Below are 10445 nucleotides of genomic sequence, written 5' to 3'. Positions count from 1 at the left end.
TGGCGTAGCCAGAAGGCAATTTTTGGGTGGGCCAACAGGTTGGATGGGTGGGCACTAGAGTTGCCAACTTTTTTGAAAGAGAAAAAACAGCAACCTGATGCACCCATGCTCTGTCCCTACCCCTCTCCCCATAACTTCAATGAGGGTTGCAGGGCAGGCTTCAGTGGCTGCAGGCCAATTGAGAGCTAAGGGAAGTACAATAGACTGCACTATTCAGCCCCATTGAGCCATGGTCCTCCAACAAATATATGGTATTGAAGCCAAACACATTCTGCATCAAGAGAACCTCCTGGCCCTCCACCAACAATGGATATAGAGCACAGCAAGGACAATTCTCCATAAAACTCATCATACAAAGAAATTTTGTTTTCTAGTGTAATCTCAATTACAGACATATTATAAATTAACTTTAAAAAAATATATAAAACAAAAGTCACTCAGAACCTAGAGCAAATCTACCATGCCAACACTAACTTCCAAAAACAAAGATCCTACCTATGAAAAAGAAGTGCCTTAAATATTATAGTAGGGCCCAAAAATACAAATACATTTATCAGGAAAGCTGAACAAGCCAAATTACTACAGAATGCTACATGGAAACTTCATGCTAACAGAATACCTCAGTCACACACACAAGACACAAATGCAAAATACAGAATAAGTGACCACAAACTCTAGAAATATAAATTAAACGGAAACCCCAAGAAACTAGACCTTGCATGTAGTACAACACTAGAGAAACAAGAAAGAAAGGCATTTGCTCCTGTGCAAAATATAAAGATGGCACATGCCAGGGATGGTGTTAGGGATTGCAACTAGGGCAATTGTGCTTGGTTCCTTGGCCAGAGAAAGCCTGCATGCTGGAAGCTGAAGGCGCAGCCTGGTAATGGACTTTGGGGTCCTTTCCTAGATTTCTGTTCTGGACCCCAGCCATGTTTAACATCAACTTTGGCAAGATGTACATTCCAAATCCAACATATTATATTCACAACATTGACAATAAAATAATATTTTTATACCTTTTTGTTGTCTGGTCATTTTTTCTCAAATCATATTGGTCCCAGTCTCTGGTTTCTGCTTCCCTCTTTCTTCTCTTAACTCACTTGCCAGGGTCTCCTATTTGACATTTCTTCTTTCTTCATGTCCATCATCCATCTCCCATCTCTGTTTTCCTATATTTCCTTGTCCAGTATCTCTCCTGTGTTCATATCCCCTCATCCATCATCATTCCTCTGTTCACCTATGCACCCCATGCCCAGCATATCCCTTCTATGTTCCTATTCTCCCCCTTGTCTGGTATCTCTCTCCCCCCCTCTGTGTCCATATACCCCCCTCTCCAGTGTCCAGCATTTTATCTCTATTCCATATCCCCCCCCCCCTGTCAGGCATTACCCCTCTGTGCCCATGTGCCATCCCCACACAGCATCTCACATTTGTGTCCCTGTCCTCATGCTCCCACCTAATGCCCATCATCTCCCTTCTGTATACTTACCTATGTCCCCTTTCTCCCTTCTCCACACCAATGTGTCCCTCTCCTCTCTGATCCCATCCCCCAACCAGCTTCTCTTTCGATCTTTCCTTCCCCTTATGCATCTGGCTCTTTTTCCATGCACCTCTCCTCTTCCCTCCAACCTCCCCTCTGCAAATCCCAAACCTCTCCCCTTCCCTCTGCAAATCCAAAACCTTCCCTCTGCAAATCCCAAACCTCTCCCCTTCCCTCCAACCTCCCCTCTGCAAATCCCAAACCTCTCCCCTTCCTTCCTTCCAGCCTCCCCTCTGCAAATCCCAAACCTCTCCCCTTCCCTCCAACCTCCCCTCTGCAAATCCCAAACCTCTCCCCTTCCTTCCAGCCTCCCCTCTGCAAATCCCAAACCTCTCCCCTTCCCTCCAACCTCCCCTCTGCAAATCCCAAACTTCTCCCCTTCCCTTCAACCCTCTGCAAATCCCAAACTTCTCCCCTTCCCTCTGCAAATCCCAAACTTCTCCCCTTCCCTCCAACCCTCTGCCCCTGGGAAGTCCAGCACCTTTCTGTTCCCTTCCCAGCCTCCCCTTACTGGCCCAGCACCCCACTGACTTCCTCACCCTCTCCCACCCCTGCCGCTGTGCTTCATTTAATTCTGTCGGCGCTGCTGTAAAAGCACAGTCTCCCACCCCCCGCGGCGGCGCTTACAGTTTGCTACGGCGCTAACAGCAACTCTACAGATGCGGCACCGACGTCCGACATCCTGCTCCGGGGCCTTCCGCGTCCCGCCTCCGTAAACCGGAAGTTACATCAGCGAGGCGGAGGGAAGGCCCCGTAGCAGGACGTCGGACGTCGGTTCCGCATGTAGAGTTGCTGTCAGCGCCGTAGCAAACTGTAAGCGCAGGGGTGGGAGACTGTGACAGCAGCGCCCACAGAATTAAATGAAGCGCTGCGGCAGGGGTGGGAGTCGGGAGAGGGTAAGGATCTGCTTCTGGGCGGGCCTGAAGCTAAACTGGGTGGGCCTGGGCCCATCCAGGCCCACCCGTAGCTACGCCCCTGCTTCAAGAGTTTATGGAAAACCCAGAGGGCCTTGCTGGTGACTCTTCTTCCACCTTCATGATATAGGATGGAGGCAGTGAAAGAGAGAGAAATACATCACTGGTGCTTTTCTTTTTTCCTATTTCTCAGCTATTTCTATATTCACTGCTTTTCTCTTCTTCCTTCCCTTTGCTTTTCTTCAGATTCTTCAGATTCAGGAGAATTTATTAGCATGACAAAATTTGTGCGTTAAAGCCATACTTAAAGGATTTTGGGGGGCTCAGCAGACAAAGGGAGCAATGGTCAGATGTGTACTTGGGAGCATTTTATGAAGTCCCCTGCAGTGCTCCCTAGGGTGCCCTATTGCTGTCCTGGGATGTCAGGGGGACCAGTCTACTAAAAATGTTGGCTCCTCCTACGTCCCAATGGCTTGATTTTGGATGTTTTACACTTGGACATTTTTTTTCGAAAATGGCCGAAAAACAAAGACGTCCAAATCACAGGACATCCATAGTATTTTCGAATGCAAAAGATAGACGTCCATCTTTTTCAAAAATGACCTTCTTTCCTGTTCGGAATTTGGTCGTTGTTGTAAATTCTGATTTAGACATTTCTTTCGAAAATGTCCCTCCACGTAACCTACTAATTAGTGAAAATGTGAAGAATGCTACTTCATACCCAATATAGTTAAATAATGGAAACCTCAAACCTCAAGAACCACTCACAAATATCTGACACTCCCTTCAATTGAGCTTATCACCGGTTTCATTAGCCAAAAGGAGACCCAAACAGTGAAAAAAACACAAAAACTTACAGAGGAAAATAACATTGTTTCAAAAAGAAAAAAACTCAGTCAACAGAAAAAGGGCATTCTAAATTTACTTGTATGAAGTAAACTTTTAGTGCCTTTTTTCTGTTGACCGGGTTTTTTTTTTTTTTTAAATCAGCGTTTTTTTTTCTCTGGTTATCCCCTGGGCTAATGAAACCTGTGATAACTCAATTGAAGGGAGTGTCAGCTATATGCGAGTGGCTCCCAAGGTTTGAGGTTTCCTTTATTTAACTGTATTGGGTATGAACTAGCATTCTTTCACTAACTGGTAGGCTATATAGTGGGGGGAAATTGAATTTCAGCCATTTTAAACCATGCTAATAAGTGGTCAAAGTGCATGGGAAACCCATGCACTAAAACTTCCACCAGCCACTTTTTAGCTCAGCTTAGTAAAAGGACCCATTAGTTTGGCTTTTATCCCCAATTGTCTGTTAATTTTTCAGTATGTTTCATTCATTTTAAAATACAACTTTTTTAAAAATGTGCATTTGAATTTTTTAATGTATGGAAATTGATGTTTAATGTGGACTTGTATGCTGTTTATTTTCCTTTATTAATTTCCTACATTTTTCTTTATAATTACTATGTAATTATAGAAACTAATTCAAAAAATGATGTTATGCAAGTTAATTCTTAGGTTAATGTACATTAAATAGAATTCACAGTCACTAAAATGGATCAAATACATGCTAACATGCACATCTGTAATGTAAAATTATGCATGTTCAGCATTCTCATTGAAAGCATAGCTCTCTTCTGCTTGGCTGAATAACAACCTCCATCTGTTTAGAGTGGTTGACAATATGTAGAATTTCCTCCAATGGGCATTGAAGAGAAAAATTTGTCAGCAGTCCCAAAACAGGTTGAAGATATGTTCTCTTAAGTTTTTAAACCTGGGGTTATGCTTTGCACAAGACAAAGAGTAACAGATAGCAAATAACTAATCCTGAACATGACAAACAGCACTGAAGGAAGTGCCCTAAGCCCTTGGGAGAAATAGAATACAACCAGAAAAAAAAGTGAGGGGGGTTTCATTTCAGAGGCAAAAAGGGTCTCTAGGTAGATTTCTGAGGAGTGAGTGATCCTACAAAGCTTCAAAGGGGAAGGGAGGAGGAGGGATAGAGAGTAGAAAGGTTAAGTATCCTCTTTCCTGCATAGCTAAGAAGCTGAGTTTTTCCTGCCTACAAAGAGAACATTCCAACAACTATTTGCAGCACAATGCAACTAAGATAGCAAAATTAACTTTGAGAACATGGGAATGTTTTGGTGATTAAGGATGAGCAGGAGAACATCCAGGCTAGAAAAAGTCCTTGATAGTTTAGAAAGATAATCAAAAGGCAGCACCAGTAATGATTAGCTGAATTAGTATACTGGGGCAGAAACCCCAGTGAAACAGTACACTAAACAGACTAGAGCTGAGGCCAGACCTCAACTATGAACCTCTTGCATGGAATTGAAAACAGACTGCATACCCTTAAAGAAACAGCACAAAGCCCTTATTCAGAACCCAAAGCAAAGGATCTGAAAGAGGTGGACTGCACTGATGAACCCCCAAAAATGTTCACTCAAATTCCACAACAGCTGATGTATTAAAAAAAAAGGATGTCATAGTTCAGATATATTTCCCTATTTATTAACAAGTCAGGAAAATGGAGTTTAGATTGCATCACAACCTATCTAGGTTAGATTATAGGGAGAATAGTCATAGTTTGGGGTGGTTATGAGGAGGGATCAGTACCCCTCAAATGTTACATGTTCCAATTTTTAATTGTTTTTCCTGCATCTGCTACCAATGTGACTTTTTTACTCTTTGCACCCCTTCCTCAAAGTAGACAAACAACCTACACTGATACTGGGGGGGGGGGGGGGGGGGGGGGGATTCCATATTTCCACATCTAGAAGCACTTACTGCTTCCTACTTAGGATGTGGTAAGTGGCCCCATGTTAACTCTGTGCTAGGCAGTTGGCACACAGTATGTGCAACATGATAACTGCCAAATACTTTCCACTCTCACTCTCTGCCAATGTCATGCCCCAGACATTCAAACAAAAATAAGTGATGCATAGTTTAATGTGTAGTAATAATCAAACTACCACAAAACCCCTTAATACAGTTGTATGGCAGACTGTTTCTATGCGTTAACCGCATCTTAAGTGCTTAACACCCTTTAGATGAAAGGCCCTTTAAGTATTTCCCTATTCCTGGAGGGCTTATAATCTAAGAGCTCCTTTTTCTAAGTTGTGCTAATAAATTTAGTGTGCACTAAATGCCAAAAAGACTATTTTATTCCTATGGTCTTTTTAGCATTTAGCGCATACAAATCATTAGCACACCCTAAATCCTTTAGTGCATCATAGTAAAAGAAGCCTTAAATTTGCACCTGAGGTAATGGAGAGTTGAGTGACTTGACCAAGTTTAGAGATGTGCATTCTTTTGAAATGACATGAGATATGTCAACATTTCCCATGTCATTTCATCTCATTTGTAAATGACAAACAGAAAAAAGCATGAAATTTAATGTTTTTTAATGTGCCATCAATAGTGTGCATTCTTGTGATAAAACACACGCTGCTCATAAAGACTGTGTACTGTTTTGCAGGCAGTATAGAAAGAGGCATAGCCAGCAGAAAAAAGGAGGTATTGATGCCCCTGTACAAGTCATTGGTGAGACCCCACTTGGAGTATTGTGTTCACTTTTGGAGGCCGTATCTTGCTATAGATTTAAGAAGACTTCAAGCAGTCCAGAGGAAGGCAACAAGAATGAAAGAGACTGAAAGACCTGAATATGTATACCCTAGAGGAGAGGAGGGACAGGGGAGATATGATACAGATATTTAAATACTTAAAATGTATTAATATAGAAACAAATATTTTCCAGTGAAGGGAAAATGGTAAAAATAGAGGACATGAATTAAGGTTGTAGGGGGTAGACTTAGGTGCAATGTCAGGAAATTCTTTTTCACTGAGAGGGTGGTTGATGCTTGGAATGTCCTCCCAAGGGAGGTGGTGGAGATAAAAAATATGACAGAATTCAAAAAGGTGTGGGATGAACACAGATGATCTCTAATTAGAAAATGAATGGTATATTTTAAAAAAAACCCTAATTTTAAATGGTTGCATGCCAAGTTCTGCTTTAGATGGTGACTGTGGCTGTGAAGAACTAAGGCCAGTGTTGGGCTGGCTTGTACAGTCTGAGACCCATATATAGCATTCCAGTTTAGGATGGCCTGGAGAGGGCTTCAACGAAAACTCCAGTAATTTGGAATGTGAGGACATGACAAGATGGGTTTAGATAGGCTGGAGTGGGCTTTGACGACAACTTTGGTAGTTGGAAACTAAGGACAGGGCCGGGCGGAATTCAACGGTCTATGTCCCAGAAATGCCAAAAAGAGACAATGATCAATTATTTTATATCACATTCATTGCTGGTTTAATCATGACTAGGTAATGAGGAACTGTTGGGCAGACTGAATGGATCATTTAGCTCTTTATCTCCTGTCATTTATTATGTTACTATGCTACAATCTCAAGAAGTGAGCACTCTTTCAGAAAGTATGTATTTGCAAGGGGGTGTACAGATGGGTGGAGTAAGGGGAGGACATTAGTGGGGTCCCCACTTATTCATGTAACTTATAGAATAATTGACCCATGTACATGCCACATTTTGGGGCCCATTTACTTTCACTTTGAATGGCTTTGTCGGCATTGCTGCGTGGGAATCGTTAGCACGTTTGGTAAATGAGATCCAAAGAGATATCTATAAAATAAGAAAAAAGTAGCAGAAAAGGTATTAACATATTTATGGTTTCTATAATTAAAACTCCAATTAAACACCAGGGGCTGTCACACTAGTTATTCTTTTAGTTTGTAAAAAAAAATTAAACGTTCAGGCCAAAGAAAACATATCTGGCATTACTTTAAGTAATCACACATTTACAGGGGTAATAAAGAACAAAATAAGAGCCAAGGGCACCAGTATTTTGGTGGAGATAAAGAAACTATTTTCTATGTAACTAGTCTCTTTAGTAACATCTGGAAATACCCATATTTTCTGATCCATAAACAAAACTTGTGAAGAATGAAAATACAGCTTCATAAACATAATAACATCTTGAGGGAAGACAAGGAGAATTGCTCTATTTTGTTCTTCAGTAAATGAACGTTCTAATATAGCTGACACATCCAAGCTATCAGAAGATGGTACCTAAGTTTCATTATCCTCCTTAAAGGCAGTCTTCCTATCAGGTAGATAATAGATACTACTATATGGTAGAATCCCAGCTTCCAGACGCAAAACCAGTGCTGGGCAGACTTCTACGGTCTGTGTCCTGATCATAGCGGGATAGATTCAGCTTCAGTAGCTGGAGAACAAGGCCAGTGCCAGAGTTCTACGGTGTGTGCCCTGATCGTGGCTGGACAGATAGGTCAGTGCCAATCAGACTTCTACAGTCTGTGCCCTGATGATGGCTGGACAGACTTGGATGACTGGAATGGGGCTTCAATGACAATTTCAGTATTGGGAGAACAAGATCAGTGCCGGGCAGACTTCTACAGTCTGTACACTGAAAATGGAAAGGACAAATCAAGATCAAATTTATATATGTAGTATCACATCATACCTTATGCTATGAGTTTATCTTGTTGGGCACACTGGATGAACCATACAGGTCTTTATCTGCCATCATCTACTATGCTACTATGACTAAAATGACAAATTATTTCAGTTCATCATAAATTTCTAACAACTGAGAATTACTAAAGGTATTTCCTACATGTTGATATCAAATGCTATAATTTAATATATTTTATCATATGATTATAAGTCAATTAATAACAATAAATACAATGCAAGATATTTAGGCAAGAATGGCTACTACCTGGTTAAATCACACTGACTGGCTTCCCCACTGATATTTTGGCACTGTTTACTCAGATAGTGCCACTGAGATTTCCAAAACCAGCTTTGCTGGAGTTACAATACCTGTAAACAGTTAACCAGTAAAGAATTAAATGAATATAAAAGGCAACAAAAACGCCACAGGAAAATATCACATACACCACAACAAACAAGATAACGTATGTTTTGCAGGAAATATTCATGCATTAAACAACTTTAAGAATTATAGAGAGCCCTCAAATTCCGAGGAAATGCTTTCATACAAAGTCAGTTTCTTGACTATTTTAATAGCTCATGATTGGAAGTAGCCACAACAGTGTGCAGTTTTGTATAGTAACTAAGTAAATGTAACTGGTTACTGTACTTAAGTAAATGTTTTGTCACTTTTATTTGTAAAGAAGTACAGGAAACATTTGTTACTTTTTACTGAAGTAATCATTTCACCAATTTTTATTACTTTAATGCTTGCAATTAAAAGTAAAATTAAAAGTGGAAGCATGACGTAAATGATGATTCCTCATTAAACCAAATGAAATAGCAAAACCTGGAACAGGATTTTGCTATTGCAAACCTTGTCACACAAACAGTGCATGATCTCATCTTAAATTTTGCTGTTCCTTGAATATAGCCTATGAGAGCAGCAGAGTTGCCTGTGTTTGTTGAAGTGGTTACTGGTCTCCGGCCAAACAGAACCAATAATGAGTTGGGTCACTTTGAAGTGGAGGTGAAGCTGAAGCTGGTTGCAATTGTTGATGAACCCACATATATTTCTACCACAACAGACTGCTTGTCATCCCATGGAAAATGTTACATTGCGATGACTGTCCACTGAATTGATATTCTTTAGAGAGGAAAACCACTTGTCTGACCTTAAGACCAATGGGTCCCCACACATTTGATGTTCTTGCATCAGTTCTCGAAGATATTCAGACAGGGTTTGCCATCAGACAAAAAATTGTTAGAACAATGGACAATGATTCCAACTTTGTGAAAGCCTTCTCTATAATTGGACAGCATGATGATGATAATGAAGATGAGGATGAATATGGAAGTGATGAACTAGACAGCACTACTTCCAATACAGATGATAATGACACTGTTGATGACGAAGTCAAGTGTTTCAGACAGAGATTTCCTTGATCAATACCTGCAGACCCAGTCAGAAGGCATTTTGGACATGTCTACCTTGGCTTTTAAAATTGAAATGTAGATGAGTATGCAATATATATGTTTAAACACGAGTTTGTACACATTTAAAACATCAACAGAGCTTCTGAAATGTCTGCCTTTATGCTTTGCTTAGAAAGTTTTGGGGAGTGATGACATATAAAATATGAATAATAAATACATAAATAACTGAACAAAAACAAGTGAGTGTGCCTTCTGTCTGTCCTAAATTAATTAACACTTCCCTATTGCAAGGCTGTTAACTCAACAAGTTAAAAGAAGCAAATGCCACTCCAATTTTGAAAAAAGATGGGTTAGACATGTCTATGTTAGGTCTATTTGTGAGAGCTAAAGGGCAGTTTCTAATCTGGCTACCCCATCTAAATTGATTGAGAAAGAGGTGAAAAGTCAGGTTATTGAATTCTTAGAAAACAATGGGCTTTTGAATGCGACACATGCTGAGTTCAGACTGAGTACTGTGTCAGAGAAACTTTTAGCAGGGATGCTAGACCAGATTTATTAAATAGCAAAACCATGTCCCAAACAGTACTATATTCAGCAGGAAGTTTCTTCAAACTGATGTTCAAATATATTCAATAGAATATTACTCATGATCTTATAAATGTGTTTATAGGGATTATCAGACTTCTATGCATCTCGCAACCATCTGAACAATAATGTTCTATCGTTCTTTCTTTGCAAACGAAATGGCGCGGTGCAAATCCTCATAGAATCCCACTTTTACTCAAATATTTAATTAGTTTTATTCAAAAAAGATTTTCTCCAAAATTCTTAGAAATCCTTAAAAGTTACGACTTATCTTTAATGGCAGCAGCATAAAGTTATCAGGAACCTCCGCCAAACCAACAGTAGAAGTGAAAATCAAACACCTTTCATAAGGGGATTCTATATAATCTTAAAATTTAAAATAAATAAGGTACGTATTTACCGTTATAGCTTTCATACCGTTCCTGCATCAACAAAATGGCCGCGGCATCTAAGCACACGCCTTCCTTTTAAATAAGCTACAGCTGATCAAAGAGAGAACTCC

This window comes from Microcaecilia unicolor, chromosome 7 (genome assembly GCF_901765095.1).
Source record: "Microcaecilia unicolor chromosome 7, aMicUni1.1, whole genome shotgun sequence".
Classification (NCBI taxonomy): Eukaryota; Metazoa; Chordata; class Amphibia; order Gymnophiona; family Siphonopidae; genus Microcaecilia; species Microcaecilia unicolor.
This window is presented reverse-complemented; position numbering follows the sequence as displayed.